Below are 24514 nucleotides of genomic sequence, written 5' to 3'. Positions count from 1 at the left end.
ACAGGGAACTGTGTAGCTGAAGAATTTGTTGCTTTTTCCTCCTGGTTCAAAAAGAGAAAAACAATTGAACTACATAGCATTAGGGTGATAAGAGAAAAGGCTGTATCCAGTTGGGATTCTTTTAGTTACAAAAAACAAATCCCGTTGAATTAAACTAAGAAAACAAGGAGGGGGGCCAGCCCCATGGCTGAGTGGTTCAAGTTCCACATGCTCCACTTGGGTGACCCGGGGTTCGTGGGTTCAGATTCCAGGCTCAGACCTACATCACTCACCAGCCATGCTGTGGCGGCATCCCACCTACAAAGTAAAGAAAGATTGGCAACAGATGTTAGGACAGGGCAAATCTTCCTCAGCAAAAAGGAGAATTTATTATAAGACTACATGAGTATCTCATAGAAGCAAAAAGGGATGCTGGGCCTCAGAAAAAGCCACACTTGAATTTCCTCTGTGTCTCTATCTATGTTTCTCTCTGTGTAACCATTATGTTCTTCTGTCCATGCACCCTAGCTTTCTCTGTTTCCCTGTCTGTCTGGCAGAAGAAGGATAGCCACAACTCCTGAGTTTGCAGATCACCAGTCTACCTCACAGGGAAATTGGATCAATCTCCTACTTCTCTCCCTTCTGCCTTCCTTCTACTCCACATCCACCTCAGTTCCAAATTCATATGGAAAGTGCTCTGATTGGTCCAGCTTGGGTCAAATATTCATCGCTGGTACAATGAACTGCAGCTGAGAGGCAGAGTCAAGGAACCACCTGATGTGAAACGGAAATGATGGTGGACTAATGCAGGGGTTGGGGAGTGGTAGGTCTTATCACCGTGGATCACAAGATTGGGACAGTTAGGTTGCGGGGAGGCAGTGTTTATTATGTTTTGGCTGATTCCAAAAGATGTCGACTACAAAGGATGAACCATTTATCTCTACCACATTAAGCAAAACAACTCTTAAGTGATCCCAAATGGATGAGGCTCCATCTCATGACCTTGATCTGCCTTGATTCCAGATCCACCACTCTCAAAAAAAAAAAACCTTGCTGATCCCCAGTGATAATGTCAAAATGTGTTTTGAGAAATCTCTCCCTTTGCAGATTTCCCCCTACAACATGCCTTATGCTTCCCAGAGCCAGCTTTGTTACGATGCTTGGGTCAGCCATTCCCCATGCAATACCCCACATTCCAGACCTATTCTTTTCCTTTCCTGTCACTCAAGCAAAATCTATCTGTTCTATATTACAGTCTTTTGCTCCATGATAACAGCTGGAAAAGTAACCTGTGATAGAGCTTTAATGGTCTGATACTGTTAACCATTCCAAATAAGAGAAGTGTTTATTAGATTTAATTTTTTATTTTAAAGTGGTTCTAATGATAGCAACAACATTGGGCCAGTTCGAATTTTTTAAAAAAAGATACACTAAGAAAGGAGATCCATCACTGTACTACTTACAATGCAGCCCATTTCTCCAAAAATGTGGGACTTGACCTTTCCTCCTGTTTCCATTCCAAACTAGCAATCTCATTTTCCAGACCTACTTTGTAACTACTGTCTCTGTGTTTACATGTTGAAGCCATTATACTGTGTTCTTTGTATAATAAATAACATTATAAATCACAAGCACTAATTGCAAAATCCTGAGGAGTCTGCATTTGTGCTATACCTTTTAACAGCTTAAAGAATGAACAAATTCAGTTTTCAATAAGCCCTAAGAGAGCTTTCAAAGATGACAGTTTTCTAAAATTTGCACTTCTGTCCTCTTAAAATGCAAATAGACGAACATCCAGTAAGCACTACTTTTTTTAAAAGGAAACACTGGCGTCTACATATATTTTAATAAGTATTACCCATATTTTCAGCTCCCTTTTCATTTAAGGGGCTGCAAATCATTTTAGAAACTGACTTAGTTAATCTAAAATTCTGTCTGTAACTATGGTATAGTAACCAGCGAGATGAGATTACAAATTATTCTCTCAGACCTTCCAGCTCCCTCTGTCAGCTATAAAATCTATACCCAGATCTTAGGCTTTAATTCATTCTCCTTATCTCTCGCACAAAAAGGCAGTATGTCTTACTGTTAGAGAATAAATTCAGTTAACAGAATTCCTAGGCTTAAATCCTGCAGACAATAGTTGGGAGACTTGGGGAAAGTTGCTTAAGCCCTCTGTGCCTCAGTTTCCTCACCTGTAAAATGAAGATAATAATACTATTTACTCATATGATTATTGTGAGGATTAAACAAATTAATATTGGAAAGCTCTTAGAAGAGCAACTGACCATACTAAGGGTTAGTTATTATTGCACTAACTTTATAACCTCCATTGCCTTTGGTTACTGCTGACAAAGACTCTCTTCTTGACCTAATTTTAACCAGATTCCTAGTCCTCTGCTGGACTAGGCCAGACCTTGGGCTTCCCTCTCTGTCCTTATAGAATCCATTTGAGCAAGAATCCTGCTAAGTCACTTTAGCGACAATCCTCCACTCTTGATATCTTATAACCCTGGCCTGCCTTCAGCAAGAATTCTGTTGAGTCTTCTAGCAAGAATCCTCCTCACCCCTGATGTTTCTTTTTAGTAATTTTCCAGCCACTGACCCCTACCCTCCTCCTTGGCTATAAATCCCCACTTGTCCTTATTGGAGCCGAAGTTGAGTCAGATCTCTCTCCCCTACTACAAAACCCCACTGAGGTAGCCCCCCTTCAATAAAGTCTGCCTTACTGACTCTAACAAGGTCATGAATAATTTTTTCTTTAACAATGCCCTGTCTTTGTCTTTAAATAATCAATCATCTCTTGTGTGGAATGGGAGGAGAGGCACATTTTGGAGATGGCTCTAATATTTTAATCTTGTCTCTAATAATTTAACCTAACTTATTAATATTTAAGATGTTGATGGTGGAATATTTATGCTTTAACTACATAGAAGAGTCGAAAAGGAGAATGTGATTGCTCAGAGGGACCAGCCTGTGAGGGTTGGAAGAATGGACAGCAGGAGCTACCTCCAACATAAAAACTGGTATTATAATAAAAATAAATTTAATTTTAATAAGGTTTGCATTGATATTGTTCTTTATGTCAAGACGCGTTAGTAAGGAACACAGTAGCTCGATCTCACAACACCTTGTTAGAGGTTTGCTAAGGATGGTTTTCCCCACCACTAGCTTTCCCTTAGATAGTTTTTATTCTATTATTGTAAGGAGTGTGGGAAAATATTTTTTGATAGAAATAACTTTTAGTGACCACACAATTGACCACACGATAAAACATGTATCATTCATGTAGATACATACATATTTACTGTTCTATTATGTTAGACCATTCCCCCAAAAATATCTCTTAAGTGCCAAAAAACATTAACTGAAAGATCACATTGAAAAACTCGATTGTTTAAAAGAAAAATAGAGGGGATGTGAGGTAGCATGTTCAATGTCCTAGATAGTAGAAAATGTTGGGGTCTATTAAAACTTTTACAGACCCACATAATGTTACCAATCCTACCCTAGACAATGCATCTAGGAAACCACTCAGAAACCTAAAGAAACACCTGTTATCTTAGATTGGGTTTTGTATAAGCAGAGCCTGAGAAAGAGGTTCTAGTGTGTGTACTTTATTGAGTGAATGCTCTTTAGGAAAAGCTGTACGGAGAAGAAGCAGGATAGGAAAAAGTTGAACGAGCTTTGGGAAGTCTGGGAAGGAATATGGAAGTGAAAATGAGTCAGTCCTTGGTTACCCTTGGAGAGGGGAGGGGTAGAACCTCTCAGGAGTCTCCAGTGAAGTGGCTCCACTTAGATAAGGTCAAGTCTCTGGAGAAAGTCACAAATATGAGCTGTTAGCCAAAGCACTGGCGGCAGCTGAAGGATGGCTGCCCTAGCCCATAAAGGGGATCTGGGCTGGGCAACAATGTGTACCACATCACTCTTCATTGTTCTTCAGTGCAGATTTCTTTTCTTTCTTTCTTTCTTTTTTTTTTTTTTTGGTAAGGAAGATTGGCCCTGAGCTAACATCTGTTGCCAATCCTCCTCTTTTTGCTTGAGGAAGATGTCCCTGAGCTAACATCTGTGCCAATCCTTCTCTATTTTATACGTGAGATGCCACCACAGCATGGATTGATGAGCAGTATGTAGGTCTGCGCCCGGGATCTGAACACGAGAACCCTGGGCCTCCGAAGCGGAGGGCGTAAACTTAACCACTACACTACTGGGCCAGCCCCCTTCAGTGCTGATTTTTAACAACATGACAGTAGGAGCCTCATTTTGTGCATCCTTTGCATCCTTCATACTTACCACAGTGCCTAGCATATAGTAAGTTTTTAATAAGTTGTTTCATTCATTTAAATTACATATTGAGAGCCTCCTCTTGGATTGACAAAGCAATTTCTTAAAAAAGCCATCTAAATTCAGATTTTATTTTGTACTTTGGCAAAGTGACTTTGTCGTGTTTTCTTTCATGCCCTTGTCACCACCCTAGCTGCTTACATTTTACATTCTTCTCTGCATATCAACAGGAGAGGAAGCAAGTGTGGTCTTGTGGTCAGAAGCGTTGCTTGAGAACCCAGACATCCTGGCCTTACCTCTCTTATTGGATGCCCAGTGAAGTCACTGAACCTCTCAAAGCCTCCAGTTTGGGGAAAGGAGAATAACAAATCTTTAAAATGTTCTATTTTACTTCAGTTTAGCTACATCTTTCTTCCTTTCAACCATTTTATGTTACACATTGTGAATGAAAACCATCTAAAGCACCTTCCTGCTGGAGACAGAAGTCTGGAAGCTCTGATGTTTACAGAACACTTTCCTGGAATCAGGATCTTGAGACGCTGGGCTTGCACACTCTGCTGTGGGTAGAGAAGAGCTAAGGTGAGCTGGTCTTTGCTGGTGCTTCTTAATGCACATGGGCAAACTGACCTCTTTCTGTACATTTATGCATAGAGGTAGGCTCAGAGGGATCTGAGTGGTGGAATCTGATGAGGTTACCAAGGAACATTGCTCCCTCAACAGAGAGGCTACTGGGCCTCTATAAATGCCTCTTTCACTCTCCTTTAGGTTTCATCCAATCTTCTCCTAGACCTAGAGAAACTGTCTGGTAACTACTGTCTCCCTGTCTACAATCATCTAACCATGCATGCCCACAGAGTGGGAGGCTGGATCATGTCCAAGAAAGCCCTAATTTTTTGAAGAGATGGAGATAGATTGCCAAAAATTGTGGTATTGAAGCTATGTAACTGAAAGCATTAAATCACAAAATATTGGGGAATAAGGACGAATGAGGAAAGTATAAAGATCTTATTGTGGAGGATATATAAACCCACATACTCTAATGGAATTAATAGACTAATTAAAACGTTGCTCATAAATTACATCTAGATTAAATTATGAATTAACAAAGGCTTTTATAACCACAAATTATACCAGGTATTTACCTCATGAATAAGCATCTGGCTCCACCAGAGATGAGGAAGGTTGGACTTAGCGGGGGAACAAAGAAGGAACTTGGAAACTGATTTAGGGAGAGAATTTCTGAAGTTGACTGTGTGTATGTGTGTGTGTGTGTGTATGTGTGTTCACTGTGAGTGTAGATAACTAAATGCGTGAAGTGGGAGGGAAAGCTGGGGTTGGGAGGCAAGGATAAAGAGGCATAGGATACTTTGGAAGCAAGTAAACAGAAAGTTCTTAGATCTCTTTAAGAATAAATCTTGGGGCCGGCCCCGTGGCGTAGTGGTTAAGTACGCGTGCTCCGCTGCTGGCGGCCTGGGTTCGGATCCCAGGCGTGCACCGATGCACCACTTGTCAGGCCGTGCTGTGGCGGCACCCCATATAAAGTGGAGGAAGATGGGCACGGATATTAGCCCAGGGCCAGTCTTCCTCAGCAAAAGGAGGAGGATTGGCATGGATGTTAGCTCAGGGCTGATCTTCCTCACAAAAAAAAAGGAATAAATCTTAAGCATTTTTAAAAATTTCCTACAATTGTCTATTCTCCTCTCAAGGACTAGGTAGAAATCAGATTCTCCTCTCTAGAAATTAATGCTCATGGGAAAAAATTGCACAACCCCATCTTTATACAGTGGCAGGGTCAGATGGAGAACTCTGCTACACCATCCAACATACCATGGTAGGGCTGGATGGTAAAAAGATTTGGGGAAAGGGAAGTTAGTTTCTGCTGGCTTGTCCTTTCTCAAGCATGAGAATCTTACCCACTGAGAGACTTAGTTCCCTTCCATATATCACTCACTATCCAAACCCTCTCCTTTCTTGGCCTCTAACCTGCCTCAGAGAGCTTACCGCTTGGACAGTCCTCAGGAATGGGTGTAGAGATACCTATAAACAAGTTGAGGATATTTGGGGTGATCACTGTTGAGGGCAAGGGTGCTGGGGTAGGAGGAATATTAGGGCGAGAGGGAATATGGTATAAACTTAGCAGTGCTCATCATAATTGTTTTTCCTCTCATTCCTGGGCACACAGGAACACTGTTCAGCCTCCCTTGAAGTTAAGTTGGGGCCATGCATGAGCTCTGGCCAATGAACTGGGAAAGGAAGTGATGTATGTCATTTCTAGTCTTGGGTGGTTGAGAGCACGCATGAGTTCTCTCTCCTCCCTGCTCCAGTGTTGTTGGAAGTCTTGTGTTCTAGGTGGAGTAGCTGTAAGGTGAAAGCAACCTGGATTCCTAAGTCAGCACTTGGAAGGGAGCTGCCCTGAAAAGCTGCTGAACCTACAAAAGACTTTGCATTAGTGAGCCAAGAGAGGTTTTAGGGTTTGTTTATTGCTGCAACATAGCAGAACCTCCTCTGACTAATACAGAAAAGGATGCAGAAAGAGATGTGACAAGGTGCCTAGAGCCAGCCCTGCTCTCCTCACCACTTTCCAGAGCCACAAAGAAAGGGCCTCTATTCTAGAAAAGGAGGTATCAAAAAATCTTCAGTGAAGGTGGACTTTAATATCTGTATGCTTCTGTATTGTCTTTTACAATAACAATGTACTTCTAATGTAATTTAAAAAATAAAAGTTAGGAAAAAAGGCTTTGTGCAACTTTGAAAAGAAGGCTTCATAATGAGGAATTTGGAAGACCTCCACATCCCTCAAAAATGTTTCCATCCCTATAAATCTTTATGGAAAGATTTACTTGGGTTACCAAGTACCCATTTGAAAAATGACTCAGTGAGGCAGTGAAAACCAAGTGAATTCCTGGATTGGTATGATCTCAATCACAAATGCTAGTTTTTGCTGCCTGAAGACACCCAGCCTGGGTCAGCTTCATTTGACTGATCAATGGTATAGAACACCAACTAGCTCCAGTTGCTCAAGCCCGACTTTTTGTTCCCTCACAGTGATGAGCAACAAACCCAAAATTCCTTAAGCAAAATAGGATCGTTTATGTTGATAAAGTTTATTTCCTACAAGCAGCCTGAAATGCTTTGTGGAAGGAGGCAGAATATACAATAAAATAAGATAGTACCTAATAAGTAAGTGCTGATGACTTGTTAAAAAAAAAAAAAAAGTGGGAGGACCACTCTTCTGAATAAACCATAAGAAATTAGAGAAGTTAGTTTGCATGCATCCCATAAGACATCAGTTCACCAGACTCTATGAAAATGACCTTCTTTATTAATGCTGTTGGTGGCACTAGCAATTGAATAAGACAATAACAAAATCAGCTTCATAAGTTCTGCTTCACAACTTTTGTAGCACCATGGGACCTAGAGGCAATGCTCCCATCAAGTCACCTGCATAAAAATACCCTGACAGAAACTTGTTTGTCACCCAACAGGGAAGAGAAAGAGGCCCAGACAGACAAGAGAACCTGAGCTCTCCTGGCTTCAACTCTCCCCGCTCCTCCATTCCTGCTGCTTACGCTCCTTCTTCCCGAAACTACGAAAACCTCTCTTATCAGTAATTTATTCTCTTCAATTGATTAACTGTTCACACTTGGGTGGGAATGAATTTCTCTGGTGAATTACCACAACCAGGAATTTTCCCAGTAAGCCTTTTATCTCTAACTGTGGAGCCGTGGGCAGTTTGACCCATTAAAGGGATTTTACAGATCAACACTAAGACAGAATGTTTTGGGGATAAAGGACCTAGGAAATCACACAAGGATCATTAGTAGGTTGGCCCAAAAATGGAAGTTAACCAAGATCATTTCATGCTGCTGAGGTGAAGGTCAAAAAACCCACAGCTCTGCCAGTCTCTCTCTTCAAAGGCACCTTGCTCTCCTAAATGAAGATCTGGAAGGCTTCTGGGAGAACTGATCCCCGGAGTCCTCAGTGGTGACCAAGTTTTCTCCCCGCCCTGGACCCTTCCTTGCTCTTGTATGGATCTCTCTAGAACACCCTTCTTCTAGCTCCTGGGCCTCCCCTCTCTTAGCTGGCTGAACAGAAGTTTGGCCTTCCCTCCCTACTTTCAAATTTTTTTGTTTTTTTTTTTTTTTGTGAGGAAGATTAGCCCTGAGCTAACATCTGTTGCCAATCCTCCTCTTTTTGCTGAGGAAGATTGGCCCTGGGCTAACATCTATGCCCATCTTCCTCTACTTTATATAGGATGCCGCCACAGCATGGCTTGACAAGCGGTGCGTCAGTGCGCACCTGGGATCTGAACCTGCAAACCCCGGGGCCGCTGAAGCAGAGTGTGCGTACTTAGCCGCTATGCTACCGGGCCGACCCCTCTACCTTCAAATTTTAACATTTCCCCTTCCTATGCTCTTAAGAACTGAGATGCATATTTTACTTTTTCTAGGAAACTTGATTTTATTTTCATTATAGAAAAATATTTTTATATCACACCTTTTCTGAAATTTTGGAATGCTCTGACTTAATAAGGATGGCATTCCCTAGGTTACTCAGAATATAAGAAAATGAGGTTGTTATTTACTTTTTTAAAGCCTCATTTTGGGGGCTGGCCGAGTGGCATAGTGGTTAAGTTTGGTACACTTCACTTCAGCAGCCTAGGTTCGTGGGTTTGGATCCTGGGCACTGACCTACACCACTTGTCAGCCATGCTGTGGCAGTGACCCACATACAAAATAGAGGAAGACTGGCACAGATATTAGCTCAGGGTGAATCTTCCTCACCAAAAACAAGCCTCATTTTAGCATCCATTCATTATTAGAGGTCCCCAGAATCCCCAAATTCCCCAACAAAATGCATAGATGTGTCATCACACCTTTTTCACGTTAAATTAGATCTGGTTCCAGTTCCAGTGTGAGGGAATGGGTTTTCCCCTCGCATCAACAAGCAGTTCTCAGACACCAGCAGCAGGGTGTCTGAGAATTCAACTCAGTTCTGACACTATCTACGGAGAGATAGCATCAGATTCCACAAGTTAAGGGTTCAGTCCTACAAGACTACTCCTCCACCCCATATACACATGCAGACACACACTTCAGACATCAGTCACAAGCCCAGGTTGTTACCTGTGCTTTTGATCAACCAGCTACAGGTTAGAGGTTCCTATGACCCCCTCCTCAGGTTTGATTTATTGCCTAGAGCAGCTCACAGAATTCAGAGAAACATTTTACTTACTAGATCACTGGTTTATTGTAAAAGGATATAACTCAGGGACAGCTGGATGGAAAAGATGCATAGGGCAAGGTGTGGGGAAAGGGCTTGGAGCTTTCATGCCTTCTCAGAGCGAACTGTTCTCCCAAAATCTCCATGTATTGACTAACCCAGAAGCTCTTTGAACCCAGCTTTTTCAGATGTTATGGAAGCTTCATTACATAGGCATGGTTGATGAAATCATTGGTCATTCATTGGTGATTGATTCAACTTCCAGTCCCTCTCCGTCCTGGAGCTCAGGGGGTGGGACTGAGAGTTCCAACCCTCTAATCACGGGGTTGGCTCCATTGGCAACCAGTGCTCATCCTTATGTGGTTTCCATTACCTCATTAACCTAATCAAAGGCACCTTTATCACTCTCAACATTTAGGAAATTCTAAGGGTTCTGTGAGCCAAGAACAGTGAACAAGACCAAAGATATATGAGAAATATGTTATGGTGATATGAATGACCAAATATACATTTCTTATAAACCACAATATTGTATACATGATGTGAGGACTCTTTCATTAAGCCTGATTAATTATAATGAAGTTAAATTGACCCAAATGAACAGAAACTGATTCACTTGGTATTTAAACCCCATTCCAACTTTGATAAAAACCAGTATTTGTTTTTGATTCTCCATCTGTTTCTGTGTTACATCTTATTATCTCCAAAAATAATTCTAAATTTTTAGAAAAGGCTTCATAAAATTTCCATTGAGGAAAATTGATTCATTGTCTATGTAGTAAATTTTGAACTCATTTGAGTAACAGATAACAATTCGTTCAAGTTCTCTAAGTATTTATTTTTGGAACTAAAATTTCAAAAATTAGATAGACTAATGGGTGTTTTTTTAATTTAAAAATGTCTTAATAATATAACTACTGAATATAACCACCCTAATGGTTTCCCTGTTGCAACTTTAAGTTGCTATGTTATTTGAGTAGCTTAAAACCTTCATGAATCTTGGACAACATGCAAAATATTGTAGATGTTAAAAACAAAACAACAGGCCCAAATGGAGTGACTTACGCTAAGCCCCATGTCACCAGAGACTTGACTTAATTACAGTTTCTGCTCTCCTAGCAATAGAATCTTAAACCAGCCAATCAGGAATGGCCTAATTGGCACTAGTTAGGTAACCTGCCTGATAGCCCCCTGCCATCCCCTAAAGGAGAGTGATCTTGCAATAACCAATCCACTTTTTTGTCTTGTTCTCCACTCTCTTCCGCCTATAAAAGTCTTTCATTTTGTACTGCAACTCAGAGCTCCTTTCTATCTGGTAGCTTGGATGCTGCCTGATTCATGAATCATTGAATAAAGCCAAGATCTTCAAAATTTACTCAGTTGAATTTTGTGTTTTAACATAGATTATACATTGATCTATGTTATGTCATTTATAACCAATCTAACAAGAGGTTGTATTATAAAATGTTTAGAGTCACAGGGAACAATGCACGGAGTTATGCAAAAACTTAACTTAGCCTAAGGTTTCCTCCCCCCAGCACCACACTAATAATGTGAGATGTTCATTAGGAGGTACAACAGAAGAATTGGGGTTTTATTGCCTCTATTCTCCTCCCTCGTGTTGTTTGCGAGTGTTGAAGAAGAATGAAATGGTCAAAAGGGAGACAGCAGGAGAGAAGTCAGAAGAAACATACAAGTTGCAAAAAATACTAATTGAATAGCCAGTCCCTTAATAAATTGGTACTAATGGTGCTCTCAACTATTGATTAACCAAACAAACGAATGGGGAGGGAGTTCCTGTATTAGTTTGCTAGGGCTGCCATAACAAAGCGCCGCAGACTGGGTGGCTTAAACAACAAAAATTTATTTTCTCACAGTTCTGGAGGCTAGAAGTTTGAGATCAAAGTGTTGGCAGGGTTGGTTTCTCCTGAGGCCTCTCTCTTTGTCTTATAGATGGCCATCTTCTCCGTGTGTCTTCACATCATCTTTCCTCTGTACATGTCTGTGTCCTAATTTCCTCTTCCTAAAAGGACACTACTCGGGGCCGGCCCAGTGGCGCAAGCAGTTGGGTGCGGGCGCTCCACTGCAGTGGCCCGGGGTTCGCCGGTTCGGATTCCGGGCGCACACTGACACACCGCTTGTCAACCCATGCTATGGCAGCGTCCCATATAAGGCAGAGGAAGATGGTCATGGATGTTAGCCCAGGGCCAGTCTTCCTCAGCAAAAAAAGAGGAGGATTGGTAGATGTTAGCTCAGGGCCGATCTTCCTCACAAAAAAAAGAAAAAAAAGGACACTAGTCATATTGGATTAGAGCCCACTCTAATGACTCATTTTAACTTAGCCACCTATTTAAAGACTCCATCTTCAAATACAGTCACATTTTGAGGTTTTAGGGGTTAGGACTTCAATATAAATTCTAGAGGGGGACACAGTTCAGCTCATAACAGGGTCCTGACCAAGCCACCTGCTGAAAACCACCAAAAATTTCATTTCCAGTATGCAAAGCATCTTTTTAAATGCATCAAAGAGCTGAGAGGAAAAAATATATATATGCACAGGCCAAAAATTAAGTTCAAGTGAGATCCTCAGTAAATAAAGGGAACAGTGAAACTAGTTTCACTTTGAGGGCACTGGTCAAAACATGGTGAACTTAAGCATCGGTTTTTTTTGTTTTTGTTTTTTCTTTAATTTGCAGGGAGCAGAGAACAGGAGATGAAACCCAAGACCTACCCATAGTGAGGAATCTAATAAAAGCTCCCCCAACCGAAAGGAATAAACAGTCAGTGTAAGGGTGAGCTAGAAATAAACCTGTCTCCTACTCATACCACCAACCATGGTACCACAGGAAAACAGCCACTTTTCAACCATGGCATTGGGTAGAGAAAAAAATATCTCTTCTAATAATTCATAGTTATAAACCAGCCTCAAGTAGGTTTATAGCCTGAATTTATATAACTTTTGTCGTCCAAAAACCCCTAAAGCCTAGAATTTAATTTAAAGTAGTCTTAGGTTGATTTTGTTCCCAGGTGTCTGGCACAAGTATCTGGTTATTGATTACTGAGTAAGAATCCATGCTCCCCCAAACTCAGTATCATAAAACAACAGGAATATTCTTGTACTCATGGATTCTGTGGGTCTAGAATTTGAAAAGTGCACAACAGATACAACTTGTCCTTGCTCCATGGTGTCTGGTACCTATCTGAGAAGACTTGAAGATCAGGAGCTGGCTCAGGGGCAAGAAGCTGGAATTATCTGTAAGCTAGCTTACCCGCATGTCTGGTGGATGACGCAGGCTGTTGGCTAGGACTTTCAGCTAAGGCTATTGGCAAGAATACCTACATACAGCTTTCCCATGTGGCTAGATGGGCTTTCTCACAGCATGGTGGCTGGTTCCCAGTGCAAAGCATCCCAAGAGAACCAGGGGGAAACTGTATTGCCTTTTGTCTCCCGGCCTTGGAAGTCACATAGATTCACTTTCACTGTAGTCACAAGCCCTTCCAGATTCAAGGAGCAGGAACATAGACCCCACTTCTCAATGGGAAGACTGTCAAAATCACATTGTAAGAAGAGCATGTAGGATGGGAAATATTGTTGTCACCATCTTTGGAACATACAATCCACCATCCAGAAGCATATGCAAATTCTTTCTGGAAAAGCATTTTTTTCAGCTCAGGCCTCAGAGTATTTCCCCAGATAAAGTTCCAAAGAATAGCAGCATAAGAATCACAAAACACATAAAATTCATAAAGAAAGACGGCATTTCATGCAAGAGCCAGTAGAAACAACCAACAGAAGAATCAGACCCACAACCCTCAGATATTGGAATTATTAGACAGAAAATAAAATAACTATGCTTAATATGTCCAAAGAAATGAAAGAAAAGTTTAAAAATATGAATATGGAAGAAAGGACTATAAAAATGACCAAGTATATTTGAAAAAGAACCAACTAGAATTTCTAAAATTGAAAATATAAGAATTAAAATTTAAAATTCAATGGATAGGCTAAACAGCTGAGTAGCCACAGTTAAAGAAAAAAATCATGAATTGGAAGATAGATCTGAGGAAATTATGTAGGGTGCAGCACAAAGAGTCAAGGGGATGGAAAATATGAAAGAGAGATTAAAAAACATGGAAGATAGAGGGAAAGATCTAATGTATATCTATTAAGAGTTCAAAAAGGAGAGGAAAGAGAATGAAGTAGAAGCAATATTTGAAGAGATAAGATCTGATAATTTTTATGAACCAATGGAAGATACCTGTCAACTATTTTAGAATTATCCATGAATCTGAAGCAGGAGATATAAGAGGAAATCCACACCTAGACATATCATAGTGACACTGCAGCAATCCAAAAACAAAGAAAATATTTAAAAATCTGTCCTTCCATGAAGTAACAATAATGCTGACAACAGACTTCTCAACAAATATATGAAAGCCTTAAGGCAATAGAATAATATCTTCAAAAACGTCAATCTAAAATTATATACTCAGTAAAAACGTCATTCAATGAGAGTGAAATAAAGACATTTTTAGAAACAATAAAATGCAGAAAGAGTTTAGCACCAATAGATCTTAACAGAGGATGTTCCAAAAGACTGAAAGAGGGAAAGTGATTTGAGATGGAAAGTCTAGGATGCAAGGATGAATGGTGAGCAAAGAAAGTAGGTAAATCTAAATAAATATGGACTACATATTATAAATATATATTTATGCTATATATATATTATAAATAGATATATTATATTTAGATATAAAACAACAACAATAATATTATATTGGGTTAAAAACACCCAATAATATTTTCATATGTCAGGAGAAGGGTATTCAGAGCAAAAGTGTTCCCAAGATCTTCCTATTGTTTAGGAGGAAGTTAAAGATACTACATGATAAACTTCTACAGTAACCACTAAAATAATAGAAATAGAAGGAATGGGATGAGAAAAATCACTCAAATAATCAAAAAGCAGTCATGACAGGAGAAAAAAACATAGATAATGTGGGACATAAAATAATATCTTAGAAATAGATTACACTAGTAGTAATCTCAATAAATGTAAGTAAGTGAGCTAAATACTCCATCTTAAAAAAAAGAAAACTATCAGACTGGATAACTACAACAAAATCCAGCTCTGAGCTGTTTACGTGTGTGCTGGCTCTTCTCCACTCTTCTCTGCCTGGCTCTGGGCCCAGCTCTATGCTCTGCATCCCCTGAGATCCTTTGCCCTCTAACTTCTGGTTGGGTTTGGCCAATAGCAGATAGTGGCAGAAGATCACAGTGTAGGAGAAGAGAGAGGTAGGGATATTAATTCCCCCAGTTTCCATCCCTGCTGGGCCAGAGTTTTTCAATGGTTGTGTTATGTCCACTTAAGACCACAGATCCTGAAAGTGCCCCCTCTCCCAACAACGGCTTATACTGGGTTCCAGTAACATTGCTCTCTGTCTGTGACCCTTTGGGGCTAGGGTATAAACAGTCTTCCCTGTTTCTAGTGCCTGAGTATTTCAACATCTTTTATTGGTTTCCTTAATGCTGTCCACACCTCTGTAAAGAATTTCTTCATTATGCTCTCTTCAATTAACATTTTGAGAGCACTGTCTGTTTATTTCCTGCCAGGATCCTGACTCACAACAAGAGACACACTTAAAACATAAAAATACTGAAAGACTGAAAATAAAATATTGAAAATGTTATAGCATGCAAATACCAACCAAAAAAAAGCTGATGTCACTATCCTAAAGCAGACTTTAAGATTAAAAAACAATTTAGAGATAAAAGATACATGATAAAAAATTCACTTCACCTGTAATATAACATTCCTACCATAGTCTCAAATTATATAAAAAGAAAAAAATTGAGAGAATTAGATAAATCTATCAAACTAATAGAGAGTAAAAAAGATAAGAATGATCTACAAATAACAGGTTTTTTAAAAGTACACCATATGTCTGAATGGCTTTCTAACAGACCATTTATTTTCCGAATTTTATGCTTTCTTAAAGTGATAATACCCTTCGTTTGCATTTACCTGAGAAGACATTGATTGGCAGCAGAGAAAGGTAAGCACAAATATAGAGAATGGCCAGAGGAAGTTAGTTATGGCTTAAAAACTAATCTTTCTTGTAATAAATATGACTAAGTGTTAATATCATTAATGTATCAACTTAAGAAAAATACTAAAATTCCAAAACGTAAATGGACACAAAAATAGATAATGTATGAAAGAGAAGCTAAAAATGATTAAATAAACAAATAGAAAAATGTTCAACCTCACTAGCTATCAAAGACATAGAAAATAAAATAATACATTATCTTCATCCTTAAAATTAACAAAAAATTCTTTTAAAATTAGATATAATACCCAGGGGCCTTCCCTGTGGCCTAGCGGTTAGGTTTGGCATGCTCTGCTTCAGCGGCCCGTGTTTGATTCCCAGGTGCGGACCTACACCACTCATTGGTGGCCATGCTGTGGTGGCAATGCACATACAAAATAGAAGAAGATTGGCATAGATGTTAGCTCAGGGTGAATCTTCCTCAGCAAAGAAAAAAAACAAAAAACAAAAAACAACTAGTTATAATACCCAAAGCTGTCTATGATAAAATAGACAGTCATGCACTACTGGTGGGAATAAAAATTAAGACAAGTTATTTGGCTTATAGCATTTGACCCTGTAATTCCATTTCTGGGAATCTATTCTGGAAAATAATCTGAATTAATGATAAAGATTCAAGTACAAAATGGAAATGTGATTGATAATATATTTTTTGAAAATTAGAAATGCTCTTCTTCTCCTTCTCTTTCCCTTTCCTTCTCTTGCTCCCTTCCATTCAATTGTTCGCTTCTTGAGCAATTCAATCTAAAAGCCATTAGATTGGGGCTCAGCAAGGAAGATGTCCCCATAGGTGAGGGGGGAAGAGTCATGGTAGCCCGCATGGGATGGCACAGTACCACTGAAGTGAGAAAGAAGTCTCTGCAGGGGAGTGACTCAGCTCAGGATGCAGGAACCCTGGCAGAGAGAGGAGAGCATTAGTGGGAGGGTAGAGGGATCACCTAGAGCAGGGTGTCATAGTCTAGTTAAAGTGAGGAGGACATATGCAGGCGTGAGAGGGTAGTGGCAGTTAGGGGAACTGGTTACATATAGGGGATTGATCAAATAAGTAAATATATTGAGGATAAGGGAGCTAGGTTTCTCACTACCAGAGAAACAAGTTACAATTATAGAAAGGGAGGAAATAAAAATGAGATATTGGCTTAGAACTGGGGATATTGGTGTGAACTCATGGCTTTCAATACAGATAAATATAGAAAATAAAAATAAACATGGCTATAAATGCATGTATGTATATGTATATATGTCCATTCTGAGGGCCTGGGAGCAGTCACCCCAATAGCAGTGAGCCCACTAGTGTCCAGATATTGTTTCTAAATACTCTTCTCCACTAAAAGGAACCAGGGCTCTTTGGAGATATAGCTGATTCCAGTGCTGAGGCAGGGAAGGTACAATGAGCTGGAGCATCTCATGTTAGAAAGTAAGGATGAGGGCCGGCCCCATGGCTTAGCGGTTGGGTGCGGGCGCTCCGCCGCTGGCGGCCCAGGTTCAGATCCTGGGCGCACACCAACGCACCGCTTCTCCGGCCATGCCCACGTACAGCAACTGGAAGGATGTGCAGCTATGACATGCAACTATCTGCTGGGGCTTTGGGGGGAAAAAAATAAATAAATAAAATCTTTAAAAAAAAAAACAGAAAGTAAGGATGAGTTCAGAGAATAATGGGAACATCTCAAAAGAACACATAAGTCATTGACTAAAATAGAATAACATGAGTCCGTACTCATCCACATGATATAAATAAATGGATTATTTGATCATTTACATAGTCTCCAAGTATCTCCCCACAAAATATTTATTAATTATAAGGGGGAAGAAGAGGAATCTCACACTGGAAAAGCCTGGCAGACACCACCTTAATAAAACGATCAAAGTTAACATCGCCGGTGATGGAACAAATAGAAATCATGGGTCACCTGATAGGATACAATGAGAAGAACACAGCAGTGCTTCTGGAATATACCTACCAAAGATGCATGACTTCAATCCAATCATGAGGAAGCATCCAATAAACCCACAAAATAACTAATAATCTTCAAAAGGATCAAGGAAATGAAAGTCAAGGGAAGAGTGAAGAACTGTTCCAGATTGAAGGAGACTAAAGAGACACCACAACTAAGCACAACGCTTTATTCTAGACTGGATCCTTTTATTATAAAAAAACATTATTGGGACAACCAGTGAAACTTGATAAGGTATGAAGATTAGATGGTAGTAATGGGTCAACATTGCTTTCTTAATTTTGGTGGTTGTATTATGATTATGGAAAATGTCCTTGTTTGTGGGTAATACACACTAAAGCATTTAGGGAGAGCACATGATTAAGCATCATGTTGGCAACTTATTCTCAAATGATTCAGGGGAAAAAAGTTCTTTGTTCTGTTCTTTTAATTTTTCTATAAATTTGAGGTTGTTTCCAAATAAAAAGTGTTTTAATGTAGAAGCAATCGAAAATATCAAATAACCTGGGAGACCTTCCATAATCTGGTTCCATCTTCTCTAATTTCATCTGTCACCAACCCCCACCACTCGCCCATCCCAACACTCAGCTACTCCTTCAGTGTTCTCACACCTTGGTTCACTTTAGCTAGATCATACTCCGTCATGTTGAAGGGTTGGGAGAGCATAGAAAAAAGATTAAGAGTGTGATTTCTGGTTTCATGTGGAGTTTGCATCCCAGAACCTCCAGTATCTGGATGATTCTAGGAGTTTCCTAAATGTTCTAAAATTCTTCCGGGCCTTGCAGACGCAGCTGCCTGGAGCGGTCTGTGCAGATCAGCCATGGTCAACCCCACCGTGTTCTTCGACATTGCTGCTGAGGGCGAGCCCTTGGGAAGTGTCTCCTTCGAGCACTTTGCAGACAAAATTCCAAAGACAGCAGAAAACTTTTGTGCTCTGAGCATGGGGGAGTAAGGATTTGGTTATAAAGGTTCCTGCTTTCACAGAATTATTCCAGGATTTACGTGGCAGGGTGGTGACTTCACATGCCATAACGGCATTGGTGGCAAGTCCATCTATGGGGAGAAACTTGATGGAGGATTTCATCCCGAATCCTGGCATCTTGTCCAAGGCAAATGCTGGACCCAACACAAATGGTTCCCAGTTTTTCATCTGCACTGCCAAGACTGAGTAGTTGGATGGCAAGCATGTGGTCTTTGGTAAGGTGAAAGAGGGCATGAATATTGGGGAAGCCATGGAGCACTTTCGGTCCAGGAATGGCGAGACCAGCAAGAAGATCACCACTGCTGACTGTGGAGAAATCTAATAAATTTGACTTGTAGAGAAAAAATAAAATTCTTCCAATGGTTCAACTGTATATCTTTAGGATTCTTCTGAGGATTAAAATAATTAATGCGTGTAAAAAGAACTTAGTAAAGCAGCCAGCACATAGCAAGTACTCAATAAAGTAGTCCCCCCTTATCCGCTGTCAGGCTATCCTCCCTCCAAAGTATGGTCAGAAGGTCAACAGTAGCTTAAGGCTAAGTCACGATGCCTCCAACATTCATTTCAACTCATCTCATCACATAGGCATTTTATCATCTCATATCATCACAAGAAAAAGAAGAGTGAGTACAGTACGCACAGTAAGATATTTTGAGAAAGAGAAACCACATTTACATAATTTTTATTATAGTATATTGTTATAATTGTTCTATTTTATTATTAGTTATTGCTGTTAATCTCTTACTGTGCCTAATTTATAAATTAAACTTTATCTTAGACATGTATGTATAGAAAAAAACACAGTATATATAGGGTTTGGTACTACCCCCAGTTTCAGGCATCTACTGGGGCATCCACTGTGGGTCTTGAAACATATCCCCGATGGATAAGGGGGGATTACTGTATTAGTCATTGATGTTGTAATTATTATTAATTGGAGCCACATTGTAAAACCACATGATATTAGCAATACTCTAGAAATATTAATCCTGTGTAGGGATGGGGGAACCTGGAGTTTGAAGACAAGTTAGGTGACTATTGAAATAATCTTAGCCTATAGTAAAGAAGACATTGATTACAATGGTGAGAGTGAAAAGAAAGAACTCTGAGCGATGAGTTTAATAAAAAATTATAGAATTCAGGAAATAATTGCAGTCAAGGGGCACAGAAAATGGAGGTATTAAAAAATAACTTCAATGTTTTAAACTCTTGAGCCCAAGAGAATATAGATGCCATTGGAAAAAATACAGACAGTGGGAGAAAATCTGTGAGAGGAAGGTGAGAGGAAGGCTGAAATGATATTGGATTTGAGGAGATAAGTGGAATCCATGTAAAATGTTTAGAGTCTGACTGGAAAGATAAAGGACTGGAGTTTAGTTAAACAAATAGGATAGCAAGTATATACTTGAAAAATTATCCGAATAAAAGTAATAAATAAAGTAGTAAAAATCAATAAGCTTCCTTCTTTAAAAAAATTTGTCATAGGATTAAACCAAGGTTTGAGACATTGGGAACATCTACAGTCAAAGTACAGAAGAAGGGAGAAGTGCCAATGAAGGAGAGAAGTTCTTAGAGTTAAGAGGAAACAGGGCAGAGCCTTGCTCTGAGCAAGGTGTATTATATTCTCTGAGAGGTCACGATTAGAGATGAGAGCAGACCATTTTATAAACTACTTTTAGTAAAGTGATGATGCACAGCCATTTGAGGACTGCCAAAAAAGCTGATATAAGAAGGCCTCAACCTTCTCAGTAAAAAAAAAGAAAGAAAAGAATGAGGCAAGGTCATTTGCTGAAAGTGAACGGAAGAGGATGGGGTTGAATTGGGAGAAAAAATCAATAGTTAAAATGAATTCATTAGAAGAATATGGGGAAGCTCACAGAATAGAATAAATAAAAAGCAGAAATGTAAAGGAGTGGGTTGAAGCTCCTGGCCTGCTGAGAGCTCAGGTTCAAAAGTTGGCAATGGTTAGGTCAGAGCTCCTAAAGGGAAAATGGGCTCAAAGCCTTCCATTTAAGGGAAGGGGCTGGGGATCTTACTGCTTGAATGTGGAAATAAAACAAAACAAAACTGTTGTTGACCGCTGCCTGGGCTACAGCATTTAGCAAGCTTCAGGCTTAGAGGAAACCAGATACTGCTAAACACCCTTTCATGCACAAGACAACTCTTTCAACAAAGAATTAGCCCAAAACATCAATAGTGCTGAGGTTGAGACACTCTGCTCTACATGAAGGCTACCACGTGCTTCAGTTTCTATGTCTTAGAAGACAAATCAGATTACTCCAGATCCAGGGCCTCAAACTCTATTGGTAACCAATTTTAAAAGTGATAGTGGCAGAGCCATCCCCGATGGTCTAATGGTTAAAGTTCCGTGTTCTCTGCATCAAAGGCCCCGGGTTTGTTCCCGGTCACGGAACTACACCACCCATCTGTCAGTTGCCATATTGTGGCAGCAGCTCACATAGAAGAACTTGAATATACAACCATGCACTGGGGCTTTGGGGAGAAGAATAAAAAAAGGAAGATCGGCAACAGACGTTAGCTCAAGGCAAAGCCTTCCCTGCTAAAAAAAAAAAAAAGTGACAGTGGCAAATATATAAGTACTGTCCAAAAGAGGCTCTGCGGGAATAGGCACCACATTTGGAAATTTTTGTTTAAGAGCCTAGAATTTAACTTTACAACACTATGGGCAAGTACAACTGCACAAATGAGCACAACCCCACTCAGTGTAGCATAGGTTTATTAGTGGTTTAAAGAGAGCATTCTGTACGGGATCAAGTTTGCAACTAAAGTTAATGAGGTTGTAAATCATGTTACAGCTTTAAAAACTCATGCAGGAATCTTTCCAGGAAGCAGAGAGCTATGATATTGTTTAATGGCATGTTCTGAAGCAGGCCTACAACAGGGCTGTATTCATTGGGCACAATATGCTTTCTGTGTCCCAATGATTCTCTTGGGACATGCCGACTTAACTGGAGTAGGTAGACAAACTCACTGGAGAATGTGGCCTACACTCCAGATGTGCTTTTCTCCTTATACAATGGTAGAACTGAGAACCTGGGCCTTACACAGGGCCAGGGTGGCACTGACAGCAGATGAAGAAGGGGAACTTTGCAAATCAGCCACAGAGCCTCAGGCTTTGGACGACTCAGTTGTTTCCTAACATTCTGGCAGAGAGAGACATTTTTTATAAAGTAAGAACAATTTTTTTTTTTTCCCATTTGGAGCTAGAAAGTTTTCTGTCTAAACACAATAAACACAATTCATGGCCCAAGAAAGCTCTGTTCTAGAGAACTCTGTATCCTTGGCTGACTTATGCCTCCCCAAGCCCTTAGAATCTGATTCCTAACTCTGAGGTGTTACCTCTGCCCTTTATTTTCAAGGTCCAGGAGCCCTTGGACCCTCAGGAGGAACCAGCCTTCAGGGCAGAAATTATGCAGCTATGTCCCGAGAATTTCAGCTCCAGTTAGCAGAAAAAATGTGATAATTCTCTGGTTTTCCCCACCTCATTTTGCTACTTCTGGAAGTCCCCTAAATTTACTTCACAGTGTTTCCCTGAAGCTGTCAAGTCAGGCTTTTTTTTTTCCTTAGCTCAGGAATGTTTTAATTGTAAATGAATTCCACAGAGATTTTGCTTAAGTACTACAGTTTAGGCTGTCAAATTAGTTCTTTTAATTCAGTGAACTCCATTAACTGATTTTTTTTCTATCACAAATATGTAGGTCATCTCTTCAGATGTGTATGTTTTGAACTTTGTGGATATTAGCAATCAGTTAATGTGATAAGATCATTAATTCACTCAAAAAATTATTCTTAACTTATAAGATTAACCAAAGTTTATTCTATTATTAAATCTTTATATATGTCTGTGTATGTATGCATTATACATGTATCATAAACGCTTTGTGAAACAAATATAGAATATATTATAAAATATAACCATTGTGGTATTTGGAGTAATTTTTTTAAAAACTTCATTTTTAAAAAAGTTATATTTAGTATTCATGTGTTTATTTCTTATTTTATGACATGGAAAAATGACATCCATTGGGCATTTTCTCCCACAAATAATGTAAATATCCTGCAAAATATTATGATACTCATTATTATCATTTGAAGCTTCAGATTTGCCTTTTCTTCATTGGTTTCTCCTTTCTTGTTATAAAACAGCTAAAGAAAGATATAAATTTATGACAAATTCCAGTTAAACCTTGTATACAATATTGTATTCTTTCTTTCATACATTGATAATAGAATCCCTAGTAAGTGTACAAAAAAGGAAAATATATCATTAAAATCTTATTAATTCACTATAGTGGTCATTTAGTTTGTCTCAAAATTATGGTCTTCAGACTATCTGAGGACGCAGGTGCTAAAATGCAGATTAGGGACCTCACCTCAGAAATTCTGATTCAGTAGGTTGGGAGTGGACCCAGGAATCTCTTTTGTTTTTTTTTTTCTCAATGTAGCAAGCAAGTAGCACTCTTACAAACATCTTTTTTACATGTGTGGAGTTTTTTCAGCCTTATTGAGGTATAATTGACAAACAAAATTGTAATATATTTAAAGTACATAATGTGATTTGATATACATATACATTGTGAAAAGATTCTCACACTCAAGTTAATTAACACATTCATCACCTCACATATGTACTTTTTTTTTTTGGTGAGAACACTTAAGTTCCATTCTCAGCAAATTTCAATTATACAATACAGTGTGATTAACTATAGTCACCATGTTATACATTAGATCCTCAGACCTTATTCATCCTATCACTGAAAGTTTGTGCCCTTTTACCAACCTCTCCTCATCTCCCCCAACCCCCAGCCGCTGGCAACTAACATTCTACTCTCTGCTTCTATGGATTTGACTTTTTTTTTTTTAGATTCTAAACATAAGTGATATCATGCAGTATTTGTCTTTCTCTCTTTGGCTTATTTCATTTAGCATAATGCGCTCCAGGTTTATCCATGTTGTTGCAAATGGCAGGATTTCCTTCTTTTTTTAAGGCTGAATAATATTTCATTGTATATATGTATACCACATTTTCTTTATCTATCATCTGTTGATGGACACTTACGTTGTTTCCATACCCTAGCTATTGTGAATAATGCTGCATTGAACGTGGGAGTTGACATATATCTCTTTGAGATAATGATTTCATTTCCTTTGGATAAATACCCAGAAGTGGGATTGCTGAATCACATGGCAGTTCTATTTTTAATTTCTTGAGTAACCTCCATTCTGTCTTCCATAGTGGCTGTACCAATTTACATTCCACCAACAATATATAAGGGTTCCCCTTCCTCTACATCTCACCAACATTTGTTATCTCATCTTTTTGATAATAGATATCCTAACAGGTATGAAGTGATATCTCATTGTGGTTTTGATTTGCATTTCCCTGTTGATTAGCGACGTTGAGCACATTTTCATGTATTTGTTGGCCATTTGTATGTCTTCTTTGGAAAAATGTCTGTTTGGGTCTTTTGCCCATTTTTTAATTGGGTTTTTTTTTTCTGTTGATCTGAATTCCTTTTATATTTTGGATATTGACCCCTTATTGTATATGTGTTTTGCAAATATTTTCTCCCATTTCATAGGTTGCCTTTTCATTTTGTTGATGGTTTCCTTTGCTGTACAGAAGATTTTTAGTTCGATGTAGTCTCACTTGTTTATTTTTGCTTTTATTGCCTTTGCTTTTGGTGTCAAATCCAAAAAATCATTGCCAAGACCAACATCAAGGAGCTTTCCTCTTATGTTTGCTTCTAGGAATTTTACAGTTTCAGGCCTTAGATTCGAGTCTTTAATCCATTGAGTTGGTTTTTGTGTATAGTGTAAGATAAGGGTCCAATTTCTTTCTTTTGCATATGGATATCCAGTTTTTCCAGCACCATTTATTGAAGAGACTCTCCTTTTCCTACTGTATATTCTTGGTACCTTTGTCAAAAATTCATTAACCATATATGCATGGGTT

The 24514-nt window shown here is 39.2% G+C and overlaps 1 pseudogene; it reads left to right on the top strand.

Moving 5' to 3' along the window:
- Positions 1–18348: 18348 nt before the first annotated feature.
- Positions 18349–18859, top strand: LOC131409717 (peptidyl-prolyl cis-trans isomerase A-like; annotated as a pseudogene).
- The last annotated feature ends 5655 nt before the right edge of the window (positions 18860–24514 follow it).

This window comes from Diceros bicornis, chromosome 8, assembly GCF_020826845.1.
Source record: "Diceros bicornis minor isolate mBicDic1 chromosome 8, mDicBic1.mat.cur, whole genome shotgun sequence".
NCBI classification, from domain to species: domain Eukaryota; kingdom Metazoa; phylum Chordata; class Mammalia; order Perissodactyla; family Rhinocerotidae; genus Diceros; species Diceros bicornis.
Note: the sequence above shows the minus strand (reverse complement) of the source record. Positions and strands in the feature narration are given on the sequence as shown.